The following is an 18,343-nucleotide window of genomic DNA, read 5'->3' on the forward strand; positions in this document are numbered from 1 at the left end:
AATATTCAGATACATAATAATTTAAGACATACTTGTTATGTTATATAAGTATTTTTCTAACCAACTAATTGTGAGCTTTAAAGTATTAATGCGTCGTCTAACATGATAACACGGTTATTTATACTCACTTAAAATACCTTCTTATTGAGAGAAGGCTTTAATTTTGAAAAAAAAACTTCAATATTTCAAGTATTAGATACAATGAATAAGCGTTGTTTCATGGAAAACCAACAATTCGACCTCCGGGCTCATGAATTCTTTATTTTAGAATCAACGCTTCTTAATTGTATCTATATGGCATATTGGCTTTTTATTGTTTCCCTCTATATATTATAATATGTGTAAAGACTTCAAAAATTGAAAAAAAGAAATAATTGATCAAGTGCAAAATTACGTATTGGATTATTTGTAGATCTTATTTTGCTAAACGTGTTTGCTATATATTATTGTTCTTTGTCTACCTTTATTTCTTTAAAAAAATCATAAATTTTTTTTTTAAAGTCATTACAGGCACAAACTCATAAAAGTGAGAAGAAAGATACCAAAGGGACATCGAAACAAATAAATCAAAAACAAACCACCAATGCCATGGCAAAAAAAAACCACAACGAAAATGAGTGAAAAGACAAACAACATTACAAAGATGATGTTCTCTCACTATAACTTGACTTTCATCAAGAAATTGACAATGAGGGTCGGTTGAAAAGGAAACTATACGACAAAAGAGATGATTTCAGCTTCCCAAATGTGAACTTTCCATTTCTATGTAGCAACACTCCAGCAGCGCCTGCATACGGAGTAGATATTTACCCATTGATACGATATTTCCGGGCTTGTATATCCTATCAAAATTTCCTTGTGAAGTTGATATCATCCCTTCGTAAATTTTACGGACGCCATCAAAAGTTGGTTGACCGTTATGGAATGACCGTTTCACAGATGAGTTCGAATACGTTTCTTATGTCGTAACTACAACCCCCTTCCCTTTTCACGAATGTGGCCTACCGAATTAGCATATTTACCGGATTTGAAATAATTTGAGAAACACGACGGATATCACATGTGGAGCAGGATCTGCTTACCCTTCCGGAGCACCTGAGTTCACCCCCGATTTTGGTGGGGTTCATGTTGCTTAGTCTTTTGTTTCTATGTTGTGCCTTGTGTACTATTGTTTGTCTGTTTGTCTATTTCTTTTTAAGCCATGGCGTTGTCAGTTTATTTTCGATTTATGAGTTTTACTGTCCCGTTGGTATCTTTTGTCCGTCTTTTACATTAACCACCACACAGAAAAATACAAACTGAGCAACACGAACGCCACCAAAAACTGACGCTTAAAGAGGATCAGTAAACAATTTCGACCAAGTTCACTTATTTGAAGATCTGAATTTTTACCACTTTTGCTTTACTTTTCTCTATCTATTACAGTTTCTGCCAAAAAAAAAAGCAGTAAAGTCGTCATTCTAGCTGAATAATTTCTTTAAGGGTCAAGTGACGATAACATCTTTACATTTTTACTATTGAAAGATTATCTCTGTTTAGTAAAGTATCATTAAACAAAAAGCAAAAAAGGTAAACAAAACTTCATTTAAAGGCAATAACTCCTTCAAAAGGTTATTTGAAAATTTCTGCCAAAATAACTTATTGTTGGAACTGATTGTTTTGGTAATTGTTACTGTTCAAAATTTTTCTTCATCTGTAAATACACTCATCATAGATACCAGGACTAAATTTTGTATATACGCCAGACGCGCGTTTCGTCTACAAAAGACTCATCAGTGACGCTTGAATTCAAAAAAGTTAAAAAGGCCAAATAAAATACGAAGTTGGAGAGCATTGAGGACCAAAATTCCTAAAAATTTGCCAAATACAGCTAAGGTATTAACAGATATTAAAGGGAAGTTCAAAATCATAAGTCGAAAAAAAATTACCGACAAAGCCATGGCAAAAGACGTAAAAGACCAGCCGGCAAATAATATTATACAAAAGAAACATAGAACACTAAAGACTGAGCCATTCAAACCAAACCAAAACCCGGGGTTGATAGTTTTGAGTTTATATTCAAAAACTGCGAAATGTGGCCAAAATGGACATCTCAGGGGCACTATGTCCAAAAAGGGTATTTTTCTGAAAAATCTGCCGGAAACAGACCTTGGCCTACTGATCATTTCACTCAGTTATATTTACCCTAATGGCTTTAATTTGTAAGTGAAAAGCCAGACATCGAAAAAAATTACATTGTTTTAATTTTAGCAACATCGGCCATGTTTATTGATGAATCGAATCCTTGGATACAAATTTCAATTTGACCATAAGAAACATTCATATACTATTAAGTTACAGTTGCCATGGTAGTTTAAGAGGAGGTAATTTAAAAATAAGTTTCGACGACTGCGTCAAAGGATGGCAAACACTAACCTGATTATTTAGCTAAAAAACGAAATTGAAAATCACCCTGATCATTTAGCTAAAAAACGATATTGAAAATCATCCTGATCATTTAGCTAAACAACGAAATTGAAAATCGACCTGGTAGAACTGTGAAGGAATACGTTACATTTTGAGCCCAACAGTTCTCAAATTGTCCATATAATGGAATTTAATGCGTCTGTCATACATGTGAGATGAAACCAGGTTTAATCCACCATTTTCTACATAAGGAAATCTCTGTACCAAGTCAGGAATATTACAGTTGTTTTCCACTCGTTTGATGTGTTTCAGCTTTTGATTTTGGTATTTGCTAAGGGACTTTCCGTTTGGAATTTTCCTTGATTCGAGTTAGGTATTTTTGTTATATTACTTTTTCAATAGCTTTTGTAAATGTTAACATTGCTGAGATCGACCACATTTCAAAATCAGCTGTTATTTGGCTAGAGGTACGAAAAGCGCGTCTGGCGTAAATATTAGATTTTAATCCTGGTATCTATGATGAGTTTATTTGCAACCACTGGGTCGATGCCACTGCTGATGGAGATTTATTTCCCCGAGGATATCACCAGTCCACTTTTGTGTTTACATGAGTTATCCTTGATATGTTCATAATAATAAATTAACTGTGAACATAACTTTGAATTTTTGAAATACTAAGGCTTTTCTACCTCAGGAACAGTTTACCTTAGCTGTATTTGGCAAAACTTTTAGAAATTTTTGGTTCTTAATTCTCTTCAACTTCGTACTTTATTTGGCCTTTTAAAATTTTTTTTATTCGAGTGTCACTGATGAGTCTTTTGTCGACGAAACGTGCGTCTGAGTATATATAAAATTTTAATACTGGTATCTATGATGAGTTTATTTAATGTATTAGAGCTTTTGATTTTGCCATCTGATTATAGACTTTCCGTCTTGAATTTTCTTCGGAGTTCGTTTTTGTTTGTTTGTTACTTTACTTTTCAATGACTTAAACTAGCAAATTTTATGGCAATATACTACGTTACATTAATATTTCGATTCTGACGGTAAAATGAAAAACCGGATGTATCAATTTATTTGTAAACTACAAAATTAATTTGTAATTACGATAATATTTTTTTCAGATTACATGTGTTAAGTTGCAGTTAATATTCATATATGTACTTTTAAACTTGTAAATTGATTCAATATTCTTGATAACTGCTGTGCTTGTATTATTTGGAATGAAGTTATGTACTGTTCGTATACGTTTATTGTTAGTTATTCTGAATTTGAGTTTGTCAATACAAAAGCACGTGTTTGACTTTTTCTTTGTAACTGGATTTTAAATTTATTATTTTAATCTAAATTCTAAATCTAGTTACTGAAACGTAATTAAATAATGCAGATTCAATAGTTTATTATAGGCCCACCACATACATGCAAGTATTCTTAAAAGAACTATGAGAGATTATTAAACATCTGAATTAAAACATAGTTTTGTAATTTACGCAAAGCATAAAAGTGCAATATCACCATGCACATGCAAGGATAAAACCTGATACATGTACATGAAAAGTAAAATAATAATTTTTCAACATAATGAGATACTATTTCGTCGAAATAAAATATCATGGCAGGTTTTGGCAAAAGTACTACAAACATTTTCATTTTTGAACAAAAATATAAATTTTTCATCATCTGATAAAGTTAAAAACATATTATTATGTTTATGAATTATATCAATAAATAAAGACTGTCTTAGATCTTTATAAAATCGACATGTTAACAGTGCATGTTTGTCATCTTCTATATCGTCACAACGGAAATATAATCTTTTATCAAAATCTAATCTTTCGTAACGACCAGTTTCAATTTTTGAAGGTGCTACTCCACATCTAAACTTTGCATATCGACTGAGATATTGAATAGGTATATTTTACAACAAATATTGTTCAGTAGAGTATGAAAATTTAAACAATTTATAAGTTCTCAACTTATTTTCTTGACCATAAGAATCAAGCCTTGTACTCCATTCAGTTTTATAATTATCAAAAATATTAACTTTTAACAGATTAATTGTATTTTAATCCAGTATACAATCATGATAATCATCTACACTACAAAATCTGTCCATATTGTAAAGTTTCAACATTTCTATGACTTTAAGTTTATACCTCCAATTTTTAATTTTATAACTACCTTTTTCTAATTGACTTTATACATACTTTATAATTTATTCTGTCTTTATCCATTTTGGTTCATCTTTCCCAGTGTCTTTAAATGTTAGACCTCTGTTTAACATATGGAGGATTCCAACCCATGTCACCTGAAACAGCATCATTGAGGATATACTTTCCAACTTACCATATAAAATCTCATGGCTCGGATCTGAACTGCTGAAATGCATGAGAACTCACTCATTCCCAATATAGCTGAGCCGTAATTATTGACTGAACAAACTAAAGTGTCAAACAAATTGGTGACAATATTGTGTTTGAAGCCACCATGTGCTTAACATTTTACAATAAGAAGGCCTAATGCCTGACTTGCTGACTTTGCATCTGCCTTTGTCATAACTTTATAATCTAAAAATTCATTTAAAACTAATCCTAAATATGCAACGAATTAATCGTCTATCGTGATCAAGTGTTCTGTTGTCAGGTGTGTTTATCTACCGGTACAAGTGACTAGCGATCTTTATTCGGATACCCCATCGGGCTATATATAGTCAGGAGGACCCTTTGGATTAGAATACAAAAAGCCTCCGGGTTATGTTATTACAAGCAATTGATTATAAATGCTAACAAAACTGGCGGCGGATAGAAAATTTAATACAAATTTTGACATTTGCAGGAATCATTTGACGATAGCGGAAAATGATTTAACGATGACGGCGATCATTTGACAGTGGGGGGGGAGGGTTTCAGATATTTTTACGATGGTGATGCACCAACATGAAACAGGTCATGGAGTTCACTAAAAGGTTAATACAATGTGAAAAAATCGTTTAGTCAGCATTGATTGCTAGACCAAAACAATGTCCTGTGTGTTTCATACCGCAGTACAAGCGTATTTTCAAAACACGGTCAGAAAGAGGACAACAGTAAAAAAAAATTGTATTTTATTTGGATAACATCTCAATTTTTGATATTTATACAACATTTTTTACTCGGACAACGTTCTTAGTTTTACGAAATTGTCGTATTCTGAACGTCGTCAAAGATTTGAACAAGTTCGACACATCGCTGCCCAGAAACAATATGATTGGCACAGGTATCAGCCTAGGTATTTATAGCTACATCATATCCAAAGTTCAGGATTTTGACCTTTAAAAGGACCAAGAGCGTAGTTAGTGGAATTCTTAATTATTTAACGAAACCTTTATCATCAAGGAAACGGTAATTCTTATTAAACTTTTCTATCAAATGATATTTGTCCGTTATCTCTGATTCCAATACAGAAACAAGCCTTTTTTTGCTATCTTCAGGTGATTTTAAATTAATGTTCTGACCCTATAACGTACATAGCTATATATAGACTGTGTTTGATACTATGATTAAACTTAAGATTGAAAGCGGATGTTTTAAAATAATTTTAAGAGAAATTTGCTAAACCTCTTTTGTTTAATGCGATCTATCGAAATTGCACTAATCTCTTTTTACGCTATTAACCAAACTAGTATAACATAACTAGTATAACATAACTAGTATAACATAACTAGTATGGTATATACATATACACATTCATGGATATTCAATCTGTCGATACCTGTAACTTTGCATTGCACAGGGTCATGTTTTTCTCTGACTGTTTATGACGTCTTTACAGTAAAATTATTGGATGTTGAATGTGTACGGATTGATAGTTCAGTCTTAGATGCATGATTTTTTTTTAATTGTTGTTAATGGCTTTGAACTAGCTGTCAGATAACTGTGAGAACGCTCAGATCTGTTCTTGTGTCTTTTTGATGTCGGGATGTACACGTACCCGGCCACGTCCAACTTGTTTTTGTACATTTGATGAGTTAAGCCTTTTTTAACTGATTTTTATAGTTCGTTCTAGTGTTGTACTGTTATACCACTGTCCCAGGTTAGAGGATGGGTTAGGATCCCGCAAACATGTTAACCCCGCCACATTATTTATGTATGTGCCCGTCCCAAGTCAGGAGCCTGTAATTCAGTGGTTGTCGTTTGTTTATGTCTTACATATTTGTTTTTCGTTCATTTTTTATACAAATAAGGCCGTTAGTTTTCTCGTTTGATTTGTTTTACATCGTCATATCGGGGCCTTTTATAGCTGACTATGCGGTATGGGCTTTGCTCATTGTTGAAGACCGTACGGTGACCTATACTTAATAATATCTGTGTCATTTTGGTCTCTTGTGAACAGTTGTCTCATTGGCAATCATACCACACCTTCTTTTTTATATGTAAATAATGGTGTTTATCTGTTGATTTTTGTATACAGATCTGTTTTTAGTTCTCCGTTTTCTATGTTTACAAATACATCAAGACTTTAGATTTTTTCAGTTGAGTAACGCATTTCTGTTTGAATTCACGGATATATACTATTGGTCAGTTCGTGATTTTTTTTAATTCATCTAAACCTTAATCAAATATTCCCCAGCTGTCATCCAAATATCTCCAATATGAATACCGCTGTAAATTACTGTTTTGAAGTAAATTTTCTTCCCATTTTCCGAGGTAGGTACATGTACAAACATAATTCATGCCAAAATGGGAACCAATAGCTGTTCCATGGGTTTGTAGAAAGTGAGTTCCTTTAAAGTTAAAATTATTTTTTTCTATAACTAGGTTCATCATTTTAATGTTGTTTTACATGCTTCTTGTGCTTCTTTTCGTGGTATACTTGTATACGACAATTTAGTCAAATCTAAACAAAATATTATTGCGTTCTCTAGTAATGGCTGTAGAATTGCATTTAAATTGAATCTGTTGTGTCTTTATTATAGCTTGCGATTCTAACAGTTTCCAGTATATCCGCTATCTTTTCTGTCGGATGGTTTCATCCATCATAAATTGATAATTGTCCTTACAGGATGATTTTTATGCCCCACCTACGATATATAGTAGAGGGGCATTATGTTTTCTGGTCTGTGCGTTCGTTCGTTCGTCCGTCTGTCTGTCCCGCTTCAGGTTAAAGTTTTTTCTCAAGGTAATTTTTGATGAAGTTGAAGTCCAATCGACTTCAAAAGAAGTACACATGTTCCCTATGATATGAACTTTCTAATCTTAATGTCAAATTAGAGTTTTTACCCCAGTTTCATGGTACACTTAACTAAGAAAATGATAGAACTTGTTTTTTGTGCAATTTTGGATTTGCTTGTTTATTTCCAAGACATGTTCTATTCGGTCATATATACATTTTCATGTCTTGGTCTATTATGTATCATTTACATAAATTTTACACAAGTTTCTGTACTTTATATTCATTTTTTCTCTGTGAGATCGTTATGTATTGCTTTGTAAGTGTCATGGTTATCTGATTCTTTTTCCACTAGTTGTCACTTGTTCAGACGTATAATTATTTCTGTGTCTGTATCTTGCATTTATTTGTAGGATCCTTTACAATGGACAATTCAGCTAATCTGTAACAATTCCATCTTCATGCCTTATATATCATGTACTGTATTACGACGCATTATTTAAACTGACGAGGAAAGGTTAAAGATTAAGGCAGTGAGGTCTTTGATACAAATCAGAATTAAGAAACTGAATGGGTCCATCAATGCCCATGCTACGTCAATCTTTAAAGACCCAAATGTTGCAAAAGACCTATACGACCTCCATGACAAATATGTTGTTGTTCCCGCAGATAAAGCCCCAAATAACATCGTTTTTGTGTGTAAAGTCATTACATTAACTGCTTGATAAACGAATTAGGTATTGACAATTCACTTGGAAACTCAACATATACCCTTACGACACTTACCAAAGTGGAAATCCTGGATAATCATAGGTCTGTTCTATGTTCCTTTGGAATTTCAACCGAAGATGAAGAACTGGATCTTCCATCACTGTATTGGATACCTAAACTACATAAGTGTCCTTACAAACAACGGTATATTGCTGGGTCTTCCAAGTGCTCCACGAAACCTCTTTCTAAATTATTAACATCTATTTTATCAGATATTACCGGATTTGTAATCACATAAGCAACACGACGGGTGCCACATGTGGAGCAGGATCTGCTTACCCTTCCGGAGCATCTGAGATCACCCCTAGTTTTTGGTGGGGTTCGTGTTGTTTATTCTTTAGTTTTCTATGTTGTGTGATGTTTACTATTGTTTTTCTGTTTGTATTTTTTCATTTTTTAGCCATTGCGTTGTCAGTTTGTTTTAGATTTATGAGTTTGACTGTCCCTTTGTTATCTTTCGTCCCTCTTTTCTTTTACACCTGGCCACCGAAAGATTTATTTTTGTAAAGACTAGGTGTCCGAGTGGTCTAGCGTGTCGGAAACGGTGCAAGGCGATTTGGTGTCACGATATCTCAGTAGCTACAGTTCAAATCCCGGCAAAGGAAGAACAACACAAGAGCAAATTTACAGATCTAACATTGTTGGACTGATGTTTAGAGGAATTATATATACATTATGTACAAAGACTTGTATCACCATCACTGCTTGTAATCTGAAGGATTAATTTGTTGTTGAGTTGTCACTGGTTTGGACGTTCTTATCACTATAATTATTTCTGTGACTGTATCCTTATAAGTAAGTATAAACCAGTGACGACTATTCAACAGATTTTATCCATCGGATAAGAAGTAGTGATTTTGATACAAGGCTGAAAATACATCCGTTTATATAATTCGTCTAAACATCAGCCCAACAATCTGAGATCTGTAAATTTGCTTTCGCATATTGTTTTGTTCCTTCCTCGCCGGGATTCGACCTCATGCTAATGAGATATCGTGGTACCAAATTGTCTTGCACTATGCCCAAAGCTTTCGGTCGCTGGGTGTAACCTTTCTTCGTCAGTTTTAATCTATCATCGTAACACAATACATGATGTATATGGCATGAAGATGGAAATGTTACAGATCATGCAGCTGAATTATCTATTATTAAGGATACTACAAATTAATGTAAGATGCAGTCGCTGAACCAGTGACGGCTCTACAACATATATTATCCATTGGATCATCAGCGCTGTTGGTGATGCAAGGCTGAAAATACATCTGTATATATAATTCGTCTTAACATTAGCCAAACAATGTTAAATCTGTAAATCTGCTTTCACAAATGTTTTGTTTTTCCCTCATCAGGGATTCAAAATCATGCTACTGAGATATCGTGGCACCAAATTGCCTCGCACTATGCCTAACATGCTACACCACACTACCACCTAGGCTTCACAATAATAAAATTGTCGGTGGCTGGGTATTACCTTCCCTCGTTAGTTTTTATTTAGCGTCGTAACACAATACATGATATATAAGGCATGAAGATTGATTTGTGACAGACCAACTGAATTATTCATTGTAAAGGATCCTACAAATAATGTAAGATGCAGTCACGGAAATAATAATATTATGACAACGTCTGAACCAGTGACGACTCTATAACATATTTTATCCATCGGATCACCAGAAGTGATTGTAATACAAGGATGAAAATACATCTGTATATATAATTCGTCTTAACATCAGTCCAACAATGTAAGATTTGTTAATTTGCTTTGAATTTCCGTATTTTAGATATAGAAACATCAAAAATATTCTTACCAAAAATTCAAAACAGGTTTTGCATAATGCATATAATGCATTTGCTACAGAAAATGCCACAGCGCCATCGTACTGCTTTTTCAAAGTTTAGATGTGGTGTAGCACCATTAAAAATTGAAACTGGTCGATATGAAAGAAAAAATCTAGACGAAAGAGTCTGTTTTAACTGTAATATTTTAGAGGATGAAAAACATGTACTTTTAAATTGTCCCTTGTATGAAGATCTAAGACATGCACTTTTTATTGATATATTGTGTCATAATGATATGTTTTTAAACTTGTCTGATGAAGAAAAATTTATATATATGTTTAAAAATACCAATATTTGTAATATTGTTGCCAAAACCTGCAATAACATTTTAACAAGGAGAAACAGTATTTTATATCATTAACTACTGTATTTGTAGTATTTTATAAAATGAATAAGTATTATTTGTATTTTAATAGTCTCTCATAATTCTTTTAAGAATGGCACATACATGTATTTAATTGTTTTAACTATGTTTACTGTATAATTAATTTTATAATTGTATCTTGTTTTAATCATGTTGTATGTGGTGAGACTTTAATAAACTCTTGAATCTGAATCTGCATTAATTGATTAAAAATGGAGCAATTTCAGAAAACATTGATAATTGGTTGACATGTAGGAGATGTTGGAAAAACCTGATGGGTGCCCCAAATAATACAATGTTAAGGTCCGTATCTTATATAAAGAAACCCCATAAAAGATGTTTACTAAAATTCAAAATAGACGGTACACAATACAGTCATTGTCATCTATGATAAGGAATCCGAGAAAGATTAATTAATAGTTATATCAGTGACGGATCCAAAAAAGGGGATCCGGCGGTTTTAAACCCCTTTTTAACTATCAATCCATTTGTATGGGAACATATATTTGGAATCCCCTTTTTCCTGGATTGGACCCCCTCTCCATTTAAAAATGGCTGGAACCCCCAATGTATATCAAGTGGTTTATGACGAGATGTGCTTACAAAACCGGTGAAAGATATTGTACCGGTTCAACGGACGAACGGAAAGACGGACTTCATTATCACTATAAACCTCCGCTATACAAAGTGGTGTACAATTAAGTGTCAAAGAGACAGCTCTACATCAAAAACCAAGTAAAGAAACTGTGATCAATTATAATATACAGTACGGACTCGAACGTGTGTAAATACATGCATTTTTATATAACAATTAAATATGTGTGTTTGTACAATTTTAAGTATAACGGAGGACATTTCTAAAACTTATATATGTAACCAAATTTCCTCTTATTTTAGCAACATTTAAACATCCTTATACTTAATGTAGTAAGTCGAGTACACCCTATTAAGCTAAGACATGTTTCATAAGTTTTCAGGATATGAATTTATTGAAATATATTTGTGATTTTTAGAAAAATGCCACCTTCTAATGTATCGTAAATAACTTTGAAATCACCACTAGTAAAATACAGACTGATCGTACAGTTTCAAAATATACAAGCGAGACTGATAGTGCAGTGAGAAATTTAAACAAGTGTAATTTTCTTATTTCTGGCTTCAAAGATCTGGTTGAAACGTTTACCATCACTTGAAATATATTTCATTTAGTTAATTAAGTTTGGTTTATACGTTTATTTGTACACTAAGAGGGTAAAAAAAATTGTTTTAAGGTTCACGGACTGATTTTCCTTAGTGATGCACTTGAAAATCTCTTGATTAAGGCAAATATACGAATTATGAATGTGCTGAATTTAGTTCTAAACCATTTGAGAATATCGAGGTCAGCTGAATAAATCATTTAGCAATGAACAGATAATCAACTTCCCGTTTAATTCAGTATATCCATCAAATTTAAAATGTGATCCAAAAAGTTCTCGCTTCGAAAATCGCGACTTCCGGATAGCGTACAGAATAGTATATACACTGCGTATAAGTACATCTGTGACGGCTCTACAACAATTTTTTTTCCATCAGATCATTACCAGCACTGGTGATACAAAGCTGAAAATACATCTGTATGTATATTTCGTCTAAACATCAGCCCAGCAATGTTAGCTTTGTAAATTTGCTATCACAAAGTTTTTTTCTTCCCTCGCCGGGATTCGAAGTCATGCTACTGAGATAAAATTTTCGGTGGCCGGGTGTTACCTTCCCTTGTTCGATTTTATTTAGCGTTGTAACACAATTCTTGATATAGAAGGCATGAAGATGGATTTGTTACAGACCGACTGAATTATCAATTGTAAAGGATCCTACAAATAATGTAAGATGCAGTCACAAAAATAATTATATTATGACTACGTCTGACCCAGTGACGACTCTACAACATATTTTATCCATCGGATCACCAGCAGTGATTGTGATACAAGGCTGAAAATACATCTGTATATATAATTCGTCTTAACATCAGCCCAACAATGTATTAACATTTTTAAATTGCTTTCGCAATTAATTTGATCTTCCCTCGCCGGGATTCGAACTCATGCTACTGTGATATCGTGGCACCAAATTAAAAATACATCTGTATATATAATTTGTATTAACACTAGCACAACAATGTTTGATCTATAAATTTGCTTTCACAGATTTTTTGTTCTTCCCTCACCGGAAATCGAACTCATGCTACTTTGATATAGTGGCACCAAATTGCCTTGCACTATGCCTGACGCACTACACCACTCAAAGACCTAGGCTTAAAAATAGTAAAATTTTCGGTAGTCGGGTGTTACCTTCCCTCGTTAGATTTTATCTAGCGTCATAACACAATACGTGATATTATTCTGAATTATCTATTGTAAAGTATCCTACAAATTAATGTACGATATGATATTATAAGTACGTCTGAACCAGTGACAAATCTACAACAGATTTTATCCATCCCATTACAAGCAGCGGTTATGATAAAGGCTGAAAATATATATGTTTATCATCATTATTCGTTTTTGAACTAACATTTTCTTATTTGTTGCAGTTAAATTTTTACCTTAAAGGAGGCTCGAGGGTACAAAAAAATCAGCAAAAATTGAAACCTTTTTTTTCATACAAATTTTATTGATAACAATATAAGTTGATATTTTATGATAAGGTACAAAAATCAACAAAAAAAAATCTTTTAGGCCCCAGATGACTTTTAACATATTTATATGATTGAAAGATATCTAAAAGAGGGATGAAAGATACCAAAGGGACAGTCAAACTCATAAATCTAAAACAAACTGACAACGCCATGGCTAAAAATGAAAAAGACAAACAGAAAAATAATAGTACACATGACACAACATAGAAAACTAAAGAATAAACAACACGAACCCCACCAAAAACTAGGGGTGATCTCAGGTGCTCCGGAAGGGTAAGCAGATCCTGCTCCACATGTGGCACTCGTCGTGTTGCTTATGTGATTACAAATCCGGTAAATAGTCTAATTCGGTAGGTCACATTCATGAAAGGGAAGGGGATTGTAGTTACGACGTAAGGAACATATCCGATATCATTTGTGAAACGGTTATTCCATAACGGTCAACCAACTCGTGATGGCGTCCGTAAAATTTACGAAGGGATGATTTCAACTTCACCATTTGGAACTCTTGGTTTAATAGCTTCCTTGTGAGCAGCAACCCTCTATCAAGAAAATCATGATAGGTGAAAAAATGCATTTTTTTTGGCAGTTAAATTGAAGTAACTTTTTTTAACTCATCTGTGACCTATATTTTTTTTTTTCAAATAAACTGTACTTACACTTAACTATTGTTGAATTTAAGCAATTTCTGCAATTTAGTTCTTTTTTTATTTCGATATTACTCTTTGTCTCCAGAAAAAAAGTACCTAAACAAAAATGCATGCTTTCGAAGGCACCTTGTGAGCTTAAATGAACGGTGACTCCATATTTCTATTTCGTTTTACTATTAAGTATAGGATAAAGTTTATTTATAGAAAAAGTAGCAAAATCGTATATTTAAAATAAAATATTTATACCCGCGAGCCCCTTAATATTTTGTATAATACCGTATTGAATTTACTCAGACCATTAATTAATTTAATACCGGGCATCAATACTCTCGGTCATAACAGTTGACTCGGTATTAGGAGTTCCCAAATTTGTACTCTGGACACTCAATTCATTATTTTGATTGGTGGATTTCTGTGTCAAAGTACAATTATCGTACTCACTCAAAAATGTTTATGACTACAAGGTCTGATACATTTTGGTTAGTAATGATATTTATTCTATATATTGCTTAGCAGTATAGTCATTCAAATGTGTGACAAATCATTATGAAGGTTTGGGGAAGATAAAAATGCAGGCGTGTTGCCCATGATGACAAAACACCGTGGCAAAACATAATGATAGAACAAATTGCTTCCTATAAATAACAAAATAGAATTGTTGTACATGAACTTGTTTGGCTCTTTGGTTTAAAAATATATTTTAGTTTTAAAATATAGATGCATGTTTAACTGAATTATTTACATAAGAAACCGACATTGAATTTTGATATAACTCCTGTTGAATGTTTCAGAAAACAATGGTTTAAATTGAAAAGGAGTTTAGTTTGAATTTTCAAGTTATTAATCGTTATGGTGCAGGTTAACCCAGGAAAGTGTTAGACTAAATTGTCTAATTTGTCACTTTTTAGCAACTTTTATTTGATCACTCAGACATAATACATACGTGGAACACAATATTTCATATATACAAACAATACAGAACGTACAATGGTTGAATAGATGCAAAATTTAATATGTGTTATTTTAAATCCCAAAAAATATGCGAAGATATTAACCCATGTGATGCAGAAAAATAATTAAAAAAAAAGATTAGTTATTCATTTATTATATGCACAATCCAAATATATTTTCTTGATTTGGGCCCGGTTTTAAAAGCTGGTTCAAGTTGGGTTCTCAAATTAAACTTTGTTAGATTTCATAAAAAAATTAATTATTGGTATTCTTTGATGTTCTTAATCTAAAAGAGGGACGAAAGATACCAAAGGAACAGTCAAACTCATCAATCTAAAACAAACTGACAATGCCATGGCTAAAAATGAAAAAAGACAAACAAACAACAGCACACATGACACAACATAGAAAACTAAAGAATAAACAACACGAACCCCACCAAAAAACTAGGGGTGATCTCAGGTGTTCCGGAAGGGTAAGCAGATCCTGCCCCACATGTGCCACCCGTCTAACAGTGTTTCAGATTCTGATTTTCGGTCCTTATTAGGGTCAAAAGCATCCAAAATTGATACTCATTTGAGATAAAAAAAAAAAAAAAATATTCTGGTGGTTCTTTGATATGCTGTATCTAAGCACATATTTATATTTTTGATTTTGATCACAGTCTTCAAGTTGGATCAAAATGGGTTTAACATTTAATTTTATTTGAGTGTTGACAGCAGAGTTCTAGTATTTCCCTAACAGTTAGTACAATACATGAACAATTGCACCTTTTTGTGTCCAATCAGAAAATTTTTGAATTAACTAGTACGAAAAGTAGGTTGTGAAAGGGAAATCCATGAGAAATATGTTAACCCTTTTTATTTTCTGACTGTCTTTGCTTAATCATTATTATTCAAGCCAACCAAAATTTTGTGTTTTTACTTTTTGAACTACCGTTTGAAAATAATATTCAATATCAATTTGATATTAAACTGCTGAAAATTATTATATAATCAACAAAATCAAACCAAGTAAAAAACCTGAACAATTAAAAAGAGTTATATTTTTCTTCATTGGGTCCCAAATGTAACGGTCATTTTGGCGTAACGTCATATATTGAATGACGTTATTGTTGGACATCTGGCGTCACAGATGTCGTTGTGTCGTATTTTCTGGCACACGAAATTCAACCTTGAAAAACAACTGGCAGCAAGAGGATAAACCAAGCGCTTAAACTAGATACGATCTTGGTAAAGATACCAACCCTTAAAAAAATATTGTTTTATTGCATATAATTCAAATTTGGATGTCACGTGTCGTTTCATTGGCTGACAGTGTTTTGTTTATCATCTCATAGACATAATTTGGTCATGTGACTGTGACGTCATCAATATTTTTTATGATTTACGCCGGTTTAAATGAATTTATAATTAAATTGTAAGAAATGATGACATCAAAAAATATGGTGCACACTTAAGAATAACCCGATATAAATATTTTTTCTGTCTATTCAAAATAACATAAAAAATGTGGTGCACACTAAATAACCCGCGTATTATTGAGTGTTCACCATATTTTTTATGTTATTTTGAAGCGGGCAATGTAGTGTGCACCACATTTTATCTGTTATTTTGAATAGACAGAGAAAATATTACAGTCATTCCTTAAGAATAACATTGTTTAACTTAATCTTGGTATTGCATACGGTTATAGTTGTCTAGTTAAACACATTTTTATCATATGGATGTGTACTGATTGATTTTTTCAGTCTTAGATGCATGATTTTTTTATTACTTTTTTTTGGAATATAACTGGCTTTCAGTAATTGCGATAACTCTCAGAACTGTGCTTAATGTATTTTTTGTGGGGGTTGTATATATACCCTGCAACGTCTGGTCTGTGATTTTGTTAAATTCTTTTTTGTCACTTTTAAGATTTGATGAGTTTAGCCCTATGCAACTTATTTGTTTAGCTTGCTTTTGTATTATATCGTAACATCACTGTCCAGGTTACGGGGAGAGTTTAAGGTAAGAAGACTAGTTTAATCCCACCGCATTCCATATTTCCATGTCCAAAGTCAGAAACCTGTAGTTCAGTAGTTGTCGGACAATATTTTTTCTTTTGAATTGTTTCGTACTTTTAATGTCGGGACCTTTATAGCTGGCTATACAGTACAGATTTTTCAAAGGGTTTTATGACATACGATTGTCTATAAGACAATAACAACCAAAACCAAGGAGTAATCAAAGACTCAAAAAACCAAAGGACATTTACATCAACAGTTATAAATAATAAATAAGAAACAACACGAACTCCACTGAAAACCGGGAGTGAAATCAGGTGCTCCGGAATGGTAAGCATTTCCTGCACCGTATACGACACCCGTCGTGTTATTATTTGTTCAGTTCGGTAATGATGGAAGGTTATTATGACTGAGGAAAAATATCAGATATGATTTCTGACACACTTTTGTCATAATGGCCAATCAGCTCATGATGGCGACCGTAAAATTTCTTGAATGATGACCTTAATTTGATTGATTCATAGCCCTGTTTTAGCAACTTTTGGGAAAGCAGTATACATCGTAAAACAAAATCAACGTACTTTGAGCTAGCTCTAGAGTAACGTATCAATTGAGACACATATACTCCATGTGCTGGTGCCGCTGGGATGTTGCTATACAGAAATGAAAAGTTTACTATAGGAAAATTAAAATCATCCCGTTTGTCATAAATTTTGGTATTCAACCTACCATCAGTAGTCATTTCGAGAGAAAGGTCTGAATATAAATCAGATTTATCTGTGTCGGTAGTGTCTTTATTTCAAGTTTACTTAGATATACTAAATGTTAATGATCACTGAATCTATTATTATTAAGAGACAGTACACCATCAATATATCGAACGGTGAAATTAAAAGACTGGGCTAATTTCTTTTCTCCTTTCTGTACAAGGCCTTGGATAACTTCTGCTTCATAGGAATACGAAAACAAATCTGCAAGTAGAGGAGCGCAATTGGTAACCATTGTGATTCCAATAGTCTATTGGAAGACCAAACCTCCAAATTCAACAAATATGTTGTGAATTAAAAAGTCCAGCATGGCAGTGATATCCTCTTCCGTGTATTTTGTCCTTGACTCTGTTTGATTTTTCACAAAAGTAAGCTGAATTTCTGCCCAAAACTAGATATTTGAAACATCTAGTGCCCTTTTTGTTAAACTCGGAAAGATAAGCTGACGAGTTCTTTCAGTCGAGCTTAGTATGTGGAATAGTGGTATAAAGAGTTGAATAATCAAAGGTTTTAATGTTGGTACAATGTTTAAATGATTGAGATTGTAAATTCACCAATAACTCTTTTGAATTTTTCAGTATCCACATCTGATTAACACCACTTCTTCAATATGCCGTTTCGGAATATTTCTGAAGTCCTTCTTTGACTGCAGTTAGTATGGCAGTAAGAACTTTAGAAAGGGGTTCAGTCGAACACTTGGAAGAACCTGCAATATACCTTTCCTTATAAGGATTCTTATGAAGCTTAGGAATCCAATATAAGGAT

Source organism: Mytilus galloprovincialis, chromosome 10 (assembly GCF_965363235.1).
Source record: "Mytilus galloprovincialis chromosome 10, xbMytGall1.hap1.1, whole genome shotgun sequence".
NCBI classification, from domain to species: Eukaryota; Metazoa; Mollusca; class Bivalvia; order Mytilida; family Mytilidae; genus Mytilus; species Mytilus galloprovincialis.